Genomic DNA, 10,888 nt, shown 5'->3' on the forward strand with positions numbered 1-10,888 from the left:
TCCTCTTGCTTAGCTTGGGTGTGAACCATTAGAGGCCTGACACTTGTGACACATGATCTTAAAAGTTCGAAGAAGACTTGGATTTTCATTGTTATTGCAACATAACAATCAAAGGTATGTTTACTAACCCTAGTTATTATTTTTGAAATTATAGTACTGAAATTAGGGTTTTCCTTTTGATGTTCAATACTTGTATGTTCAATTAGAGAAAACATAGATCAAAGCAATTAGGGTTGCATGCACACATATGATTGTTTGTTACGCTCAAAACCCATAAGTGGTATCAGAGCAATTAGAGAAAACATAGATCAAAGCAATTAGAGAAAACATAGATCAAAGCAATTAGGCTTGTTTTCTATTGAATTTGATTACAATTGGTTGAATGTGATCAATTAGGGTTTATGGCAAATAAACCCTTTGGACTTAGGATTTTCACAAATTAGGGTTCTAAACCCTAGATTTCGAAATTTTTGAAAAGGGTTTTAACCCTCTCCCTTGTCCCTCAAGTTTCGAAAATTAGGGTTTCCTAAACCCCTTGATTTTCAAAATATGGCAATGATTGAAATCCTTGCCTTCCTCCCCAAGATTTGATATTTTCGAAAATTAGGGTTTCATGATAGGGTTTTCTTATTTTTGGTAATTATCTCTTTATGTGACTAATTGGATAATTATAAAATTTGAATTATCCCTCCTGTGATTTTTGAATATTAGGGGGATAGGATTAGGTTAAATTATTTTGATTAATTTAATAGATAATCCTCAATTGGTTTAATAAAATTAATTAAAGGTTTAATTAACAGATAATTATTAAATCAATTTTTTTTAATTTAATTTAAAATTGTTTTTAATTTCGAAAATTTAAAAAAGGATTATAAAACCCAAGTATTTTGAAATGTTTAAAATACACCTTATACTATACGCAAAATTAAATTGTTTAATATTTACTATATGTATAAGACAAGTCAGTCGAACTGCTAGTACGCCTCATTCACGAAGCTGGTCTAAAAGGGGGGTATAAGAAAACTGCTTATAAAATGGTAGTTGAATGGGTGTCCCCTCTCACCCACCACATCCTTGATTGGTGAAGGATCGTTAGCCGAACGGGTTTTATAGGACAAATAATTCTCATTAAAGTAACTATATGTTTTTATGAAATTCCCAATCTTAGTTACTTTAGGAAAAATGTGAATTTGATGCTAATCCATGAAATTGCAAATTTCACTTTATATAAGTCGTTAATGGAGCGTGTGTGGTTAACCGGCACACCAATATGGACTAATAAAGGGTGGCAATGGGTGTCTCGTAAGTTATCATTGATTGATGGAGCGTGTGTGGCTAACCAGCACATTAATTAGATGATAAATGACATTCAGAGTACCAATCTAATTTGCATGGTTATTCACATCTTGTTTGTGATCCTCGGTATCTCGGTCACAAATGGAAGAGCATAATCGAGATTAAACATGTCATTGAATAGTTCGATGAATTTAAAAAGATTTAGGAATTTCACTAAAAACCTAATGCGTTTAAAATTTCGTTTTCGTGGTGAAATTGGTAAATCCTCATTTACCTAACTTTATTTATTTCACAATTAGATTACAACATCCCTTTTCTAAGTCGTGTAATATCTAGTTGGATCCTAGCCTTGATATTTCATTTGGGTGTTATATCAAGGATTATTCTTATCTAATCAAAACTTGTCCTTCTTCTGTAGATGTCGACTCCTAACGATGTTTCTGGTCCCTCCAACAACAACTCCTCCAATAACAACTTCTGACTCTAGAACATCTGCTCGAGGGTTACTTTTGATGGCACCAATTATAGTGAGTGGATGTGAAACATCAAAATGGCTCTTTGTTTCGAGAACAAAGAGTATGTGCTTGAAAAGAAACTTCTCGAGATTGATGCATCAAAAGCTACTCCTGAAGAACTAGCTGAGTATAGGCAACACTACAATGATGCTACAAAAGTTGCCTGCGTCATGGTAGCGACTATGACGTCTGATCTGTAGAGGTTCTATGAGGATTACTGGCCGTATGAGATGAACAAGGACTTCGTGGAAAAGTACCACTAATGAGTCCGTCAAGAAAAATACGAGGTAGTAAAGTCCCTCATCACCATCATGATGAAAGACGGAGAGTCCGTCAGCAACCATGTGTAACAAATGTAACGATACGTGGAACTCTTGTTAAAGCTTAATGTGAACTTTCATGAAGAATTAGCTATTTATATAATCTTGCACTCATTGCCCAGTTGTTATGATAATTTTATCATGAGTTATCATCTGAACAACCAAAAGACCACATTGGGTCAACTTCAGAACCTGCTATGAACAACCGAAAGTGGACTGAAGGGAAAAAGTGTTGCCTCCACTCTTATTGTTGTTGCTCCTGTCTTGACCATTAGGCAAGGAAAGGGGAAGAAGAGGAAAGGTCCTCCTAAACAGAATTGGAAGGGAAAGTCCCAAGTCGATTCATCTAGCAATGAACCCAAAGGCAAGTCCAATTCTGACGCTCCCCTGCCTCTGATCCCAAAGCGGTTGTTTGCTTCAACTGTCATGACAAAGGGAACTGGAAACAAAACTGCCCAAAATACTTGCAAGATATTAAGGATGGCAAAGTGAAGCCAACCTCGGCAGGTATTTACACTATCTTATCTAAAAACTCATCACATTCTCATTCTTGGGTCCTTGATATAGGATGTCGTTTCCACATTTGTTCTGATTTGCAGGGGTTAAGAAGAAGTGAGGATGTGGAGCATTGGAGAATGAACTTGATCATGGGCAATAGGTGATCGTCACATGTTACCAAGATTAGAGTTTATAACTTAGTGCTTAGTAGTGCGTTATGTTTAGATTTGAATAATTGTTGCTACTCGTCAGAGATGACATGAAACATCATTTCATTTCATGCTTTATATAGAAAAGGTTTTAGATATTATTTTGACAATGAGAATGGATCTACTTATGCTTATAAAAATGGTGTATTTTATTTTGAATCATTACATTGGGGTGGTGTGTATGAAACTATGATGGTTGTAGCAATTTAGGTAATAGTGTTTTACAAATTGATTCATCTAATGGTTTAGACAAAGCATGCTTGTGGCATTGTCGTCTTGGACATGTAAACAAGAAACACATTGCCCAACTAAAAAAGGATGGAGTGTTGGAATCAATTGACTTAAGGTCAGATGATACGTGCGAGTCTTGTTTACTTGGAAAGATGAATAAATAACCTTTCACAGGTTCTTGTGAAAGAGGTGAAGGATTCTTGGATCTCAAACACACAGATGTGTGTGGGCCCTTCAGATCCACCACAAGGGATGCAAATCGATTCTATGTGAATTTTACCGATGATTATAAAAGATATGGCTATATCTACGTAATCAAGAATAAGTCAGAAACCCTTGAAAAGTTCAAAGAGTTCAAACAAGAAGTCGAGAATCAATTGGGTAAGAAGATAAAGATGCTTAGATCTGATAGAGGCGGTGAGTATCTTAGTATTGAGTTCCACGACTACCTCAAGGAATGTGGAATAGTTTCACAATTGACACCTCCTATAACACCACAACTTAATGGTGTGGCTGAGAGGCATAATCGAACCTTGTTAGTAATGGTTCGTTCCATGATGAGTCGAGCTTCACTTCCAATATCGTTCTGGGGATATGCCTTAGAGCCTGCCACCCATATTCTTAATCTTGTCTCACAAAGAAGGTTGTCAGAACACCTCATGAGATGTGGACATGGAAGGTTACCTTAATAGCAAATATCAAGGTTTGGGGTTATGAAGATTTCGTTAGAAGAGAGACTCACGGAAAGCTTGAACCTAGAAGTGAGAGATGTATTTTCATCGGTCACCCATATAAGTCCTTTGGATATTTGTTCTATAGACCTAGTGACAACGTGGTCTTTGTAGCACGAAGGGGAGTTTTTCGCGAGAGACGACTCATATGCAAAGAGGACAGTGGGAGTACAATTAATCTTGAAGGAATTCACGAGTCAACCGATGGAGGAGCCTCTAATACTAGCGCTCAACCTGAGGAAGAAATTCCAGTTGAACCAAATGACGAGTCACTAGCTCTTAGGCGTTCCAGCAGAGTTAGAATGACGATAGAGTTTTATGGTTTCCATATTACTACAGATGGTGATACATTTATCAGTGATAGTATACTGGTAAGGTTGGACGAACCTTATTACTATAAGGAAGCTACGGCGGGACATGAGTCTACCAAGTGGAAAGAGGCAATGGACAGTGAGATCAAGTCCATGTATGACAACCAAGTATGGAATTTGGTTGAAAATGTATCAGGTCGTAAGACATTTGGGTGAAAATGGATCTTCAAGAAGAAGACTGAAATGCAAGGAAAGTGTTGACGTATCCCACCAAGAATACGTCATAAATAACGGAACTGTCAAACAGTTTGAGCAAAGACCGCAATGCGCCTAGCGTCGGGCCCCTGCTCTTGATCTCATCCCTGCAATCCCAAACTCATTCCTTAGCGCCCAAGCGTCAAAGCTGGAGTCGAGACAAAATAGTACCATTCTCCCCCCTAAGTGACAAGTGTACGACTTAGAACGTTGCTCCTGGCAGCCCTGCACCAATGGTAGTCAGTTGCGCACAGAGCATGATCTATCAATCATAAGACTTCTGTCCCTGCCAGACCTAAAAAGTAGAAGATATGGTCGGGGTTCTGTCCCCCCGATTCCAGGTATAAAAGGGTCTATTCTCCTCCAAGAGAAGGGACCAAATTTCAACTTTAACCTTTTGTCTCACACTTTCACACCCTTTGATCAGTACCTCGAATTGACTTGATCATCGGAGCATCATTCTGGGACAACCTCCCGGACGACGACTGATGGTCTTGGTTTCTTTTCTATGATTCTCAAGCCCACTTTTTCCATCCCTCCCAGAGAAGGAATCGAGCCGAATACATATCACAACACTTGGTGCCATCCGGACGTACACCCAGTACGACACAACCCGATAAACAACACTACGTGTCTATGACGAAAAACACAAAGCTCACAACAACATAAAACGATAGCACCGGTTTCACCAGGAAAACGCCGCCAACTAGCAGACTTGGCTATCTTGCGCCAAGCATTCGACCGACAAGCACCATCATAGAATTTATGGCGAGTATAAATTACCCACCAACCACCTTTATAGTCAACAAAAAGCCGACATCTGAAAAACAACATTACCAACACGAAGTGTTTATGATCAACAGACCATACAAGAAACGTGAGAGACACGAGGCAAACCACAGTGCCAAAGTGCTGAAAAGACAAGTCAACAACATCAACTTCTCCACCAAGGACCTGAAACCACAAGGTTGGAACCCTAGAGACCCACTCCTCCTAACCGCGTGCATATGCCACAAACAAATCCATCGAGTCTACATGGACAACGACAGTAGCACGAACATCCTGTACGAACATTGTTTCCGGCAACTACCGGAGTCCTGGAAAGCGTAATTGAAGCCCCCGACCGGAGGACCTCTGGTCAGCTTCACGGGACATAACCTATGGCCCCTTGGAAAAATACACCTCCCATTAACTTTAGTCAGCCACGACAGAAGAGAGAGCATGATAAGAATTGAGTTCTCCATAATCCGCCACCCAGCAGAACAAAACATACTGCTAGGGCACCCGACACTCTTCAAGCTGCAAGCCGTGCCATCCACAATTTACGGCACATTAAAATTTGGCCACATTTCGGATCAGCTACCGTTGCACCGACACCCCGCATAGGCGGACATGCCACCAAATAATGGCGACATCCGACCTGATCAGCGCTCCTAAGAAATCTAAAGAAGACCACCCACTAGAAAAACACGTAATACACAACGAACACCGTGAACAGGAAATAAACATCGGGGCTAACCTACTGGCAGAAACCAAAGTTCAACTATTCACGCTACTAACACGCTTCACCGGAGTATTCGCATGGCAACCCGCATACATGACTGGAGTAGACCGAAAAATCATCGAGCACGGCCTAAACTTCCTTCAAGGCAGTTCTTCAGTAAATCAAAAAAGGAGGGGACAAGAAAGTGATAGAAACATGGCAATCAACACGAGGTCGTGAAGCTCGTAAAAGCTGGAATCCTTCGTGAAACAACTTTCCAATGTTCCCTGCTTACAAAATGTATTGGTAACTACTTCTTGTTTCTTTCTCCTGGGAGAAACCTTACAAATATACCTCGCAACGGCCGATGAAGCCATTTCATCATTACTAACGGTAGAAAGAAACAATAAGCAGTTACCAATACACTTGGTAAGCAAGGCATTACAAGTCCCCAGAATCAACTACCCAGTCATGGAAAAACTAGTGATAACCCTAATCTACATGGCCAGATGCTTATAACGCTATTTTCAAGCACATAAAATCGAAGTGCTGACTAGCTTCCCAATAAAACAGGTCCTGCTAAAGCCCGAAAAGTATGGACAACTAGAGAAATGGGCGATAGAGTTGGGCAAGCACGAAATAGATTACCGCCCCTGGAATAGTATCAAGGAGTAAGCACTAGCATAATTTTTGGTAGAAATACCGGACGCACTTAGAGTAATACAAAAGCCCTTACCAGCAGATCCGCTAGAGCCCAACGCAAGCAAAGAAATATGGGAACTGCACACCGACGGCGCAACAAGTAAGGAGGGCTCGAGTGTCGGCCTTATCCTTAAAACCCCAAGGGAGACGAAATAACATACACCTTAAGATTCGACTTTCAAGTCTCAAATTAACAACAAGGCGGAGTATGAAGCGCTTCTTGCGGGCCTTCGATTGGCACAGGAAGTCAGCGCAAAACACCTTCGGGTTTTTAGTGATTCGCTACTGATAACTAACCAGGTTCATGGAACTTACAAAGCCAAAGACCGAACAATGCAAAAATACCTTGAATAGACATGACAGTTGGTGCATTCGTTCAAAAGCTTCGAAATCAAACAAATACCCTGGGGGGAAAACACAAGGGCCGAAGCTCTTAGCAAGTTGACCTCGACATCCTTTGACCACCTAACCAAGAAGGAACTAGCAGATGACTTGGGAGAAAGGAGCATCGACAACAAACGAGTCGATGCCATCGTAGAATCGCCAGACTAGACCAAGCCATACCTAGATTATCTGCATCACAGAGTCCTTCCGGAAGTCCCGGAAGAAGCCAAGCAGATAAAAATCAAGCTCTCCTAGAGAAGAGCCATTCGAGCGAATTCGGAGCACATGAGGGAGCACGGGAACTCACGGGCAAGATACTACATTTAGGGGTGTATTGGCCCAACATATACAAAGACGCAACGAAGGTCACAAGGAAATGCCCGGAATGCCAGGCATTCACCTCGTTCCAAAACCCGCCTGCAGCAACCATGACCAGCATCAGTAGCCCATGGCCCTTCCCCTAACGGGGCATCGACATCATAGGACCATTCTCGACAGCTCTAGGGGGATTGAAGTTCCTGCTGGTCACGGTCGACTACTTCACAAAGTGGATTGAGGCGAAAACCCTAGCCATAGTTACGGGCAGGCAAATGATCCAGTTCATGTGGAAAAACATCATGGTCCGGTTCTGTAACACTCATAAATAGGGTCCCAAAATTTCTTTTTTAAATCATAAATAAAACCATAGTTATTAAAACCATTCCATGAAAACATAAGTCATAGTATCAAAAACATCATAATCAGAGTTTCGTATCAAAACATCAGAGTAACATCCCAAGCAAATGTTGGATTAGGTGTCTAAGCCCATAATTATAATTGGTATGTACTTGACCCGATAGTAGCATGGTCCTTTTGGGTTGCCTTCACCGGAGCAATTTGATAGGATGGATATTTGAGAAAGAGGTTATTTGTGATTTATTAATATATTATAAGAATAATATATTAATTGAGAGATCATATTATTTAATTGGTATTGATCAAGTTTGTAATTAATTTAATTATCAAAAGAGACTGATTAAATTAACGGGGACTAATTAAGTAAATCAGTTATACATATAGTTTGGGCTAATGATCCATATTGATTCTTGATGGACTAATTCTTTGTGAAAGTCCATAAAGAGTTAGTCCAAAAGGCTATCAAATGGATTATTGGATTAAAGGCCTAAGTGAATGAACTAGGGTTTACATGATGAAACCCTAGAAATTCCACAATATAAATGTAACCCCTAACGCCCCAAAACCGGCCAAGACTACCAAGATGAAACCCTAGCTGATTTTAGGTGCCTCCTAACCTCTCTCTCACTATCCTCCATTTTTCTTGGTGTTTGTGACTCATTTGAGGTATCACATTTGAGGTACTAAGCTCTTGAAAGGCCAAGAACTATAAGCTACAACAAAGAGGTATTCATCTAACTAGTTTTTATGTTGTATATCTCCAATTGCATGCTAGCTAGGGTATATGCTATGGATAAAATGAAATTTCATGTATAACTTGACAAAACTTAAATCCAAAGCATTAGGGTTGTATGTGCACCATAGGATTGTTATATTGCTCAAAACCCATCAGTGGTATCAGAGCCTAGGGTGTATTTTTGTTATATTGATGCATTGCTTAATTGTTCAAAGTTGAAGCAAATTGAAATATGCTTTCTGTCTAATAAAGTCGACGAGTCCAATGAAGGGACTCGACGAGTCGAGCCAACTCGATGAGTCCATTGCCTGACTCGACGAGTCCATTGCCTGACTCGACGAGTTGGATCATCAGTTTGCATATTTTTGGGTTTTTTTTAGCCAGAATTGGATTAGGATCATTACCACAAACCGTTTTGGCTGATAAAAATTGTTTTTTTATGACAAGGTAATGATTATCCTCATCCAATTAAAGAATAATCATCAAATTTTGAGATAATTACTTGTTTATGTAATAAATTAGTTGTTTGTAGAATTTGATGTGAGTTATCTTTCTATAAGACATTAGATTAGGTCAAATTATGTGATAAGAATAAATTATGTGATTAATTTTCTTGGTTTTCAAATTTGGTCTAAATGTTTTGAATAGTTTCAAAATTTGCCCTCAGGTTTTGGAATTTAAAATTTGGTTAAAAAGGTTTTAATTTTGAAATATTAAATTCTACAACCCTAGTGCTTTGAAAAGTTCAAATTACACCCTTATGGATTTAATAAATTAATTAAGTTTTTAATTAAAGGAGAGAATTAATAAATCCATAATAATATGATTTAAGTTTAATTAAATTAAAAGTCTAATCTATTAATAGATTAAACCACCTAGTATTATAAATGTGTAAAATGCACCCTCGTACTATATAAAAGTAAAAGTCTAATGTATTATATATGTATAAGTAAAAAGTCAGTCTTACCATTAGTAGGCCTCATTCACGAAGCTGGTCTATAAGGGGGTATAAGGAAATTGACTGTAAAATGGTGATTGGATGGGTGTCTACTCTCACCCACTGCTTCCTTGACTACTGGAGGGTCGTTAGCCGAACGGGTAGGATATGACACAAACTCTCATTAATAAGTATAATGAAATACCAAGTAACTAAACACTTTTATAAATTCCCAAAGCTTAGTTACTTAGGAAAAATGTGAATTTGATGTTAACCCATGGAATTACACATTGCACCTTATTGGTCGTTAGTGGAGCGTGTGTGGTTAACCGACACACTAATTTGGGACTAATGAAGGACGGCAATGGGTAGCTCGTAGATTATCATAGATCGATGGAGCGTGTGTGGTTAACCGACACGTAGATTATCATCCTCCGATAGTTCTCCCTGACCCACATGTTCGAAGACTTGAAAAGTTCAAGGTCACTCAAGCCCTATTGGCAAGCAAACACAAAGATGGAAAGTCTGCGTATGCTCACGTCTTAGAGATGAAGTTGCATATTGACAGGCTGGGAATGTTGGGTGTCGTCTTCCCAAGGAAGTTGGTTGTTGACTTGGTTCTTCATTCACTTCCTGAGTCGTATAGTGAGTTCCTGAAGGATTACTATATGACAGATCATGACATGACCCTCATTGATCTGACATATTTGCTAATTGCTACTGAATCAACAATGATTTGGTGCACGGGTAAAGCAAAGTTGATTGAAAGATCTACTTCCCAAGTTTCCATGGATAACTGTGATAATCTAGAGATGATCTCTTCTCCTAGGAGAGAGAAATTGGCTAAAGTCAAAAAGTTTGAACTTAAGAGAAAGGCCGGTTCTGGGATTGTCTCATGTGTCGATGCGAAAGAAGCCATTTGTTTCTACTACAATTTAAAGTGACATTGGAAGCGAAGCTTCCCTGACTACCTAAGAGATCTAAGAGATAGTAAAGTCAAATTATGTGGCTCTACTTCAGGTACATTCACTATCTAACTCTGTTAAGTTCCATTTATAGATTGTTTTTACATTATATAAAGTTACATTTGATGTTTTGCAGAATCTAAGAGAAAGAATGAGACTTAAGAAGAAGTAAGGCTACCATATGGCAAGAAATTAAGATTAAACAAGTTCAGTCCATATGAGTTTAGATTTTTCATAAACCTTGTCATGAGATAGTGGTTGGAAATGACAGATTTATATGGATAGGAACACATATACTATAAAATCTAAGTGGAAATAGGTTTCTCTCCACTTCATGAAAATGATGTGAGGAAACGCTTTCACTAGTGGATTTTAAAGGATTAGAGTTAGCAGTTGTGATAATTGTGTTCTCAAAATTCGAGTATGATTAGGGAATCCCTTTTCATAGTTTGAATTGTGAGAAATGGCAAATAGTTTGAACATTCGGGACTTATTGCTACAAGTTTCTGAAAGGTTCTAACACACACTTGTGTTATTTAATCTGAAAGGTGTATGAGCTTGAGAAGTCTAGGCAAGGACTTATCGAAGCACTACATATCATAAATCTGAACTTTGGTAAGAAAGTCAATAAGTATTGATT

The sequence above is a fragment of the Lactuca virosa genome, chromosome 1 (assembly GCF_052849685.1).
Source record: "Lactuca virosa cultivar CGN04683 chromosome 1, Lactuca_virosa_CGN04683_v6, whole genome shotgun sequence".
Lineage (NCBI taxonomy): Eukaryota > Viridiplantae > Streptophyta > Magnoliopsida > Asterales > Asteraceae > Lactuca > Lactuca virosa.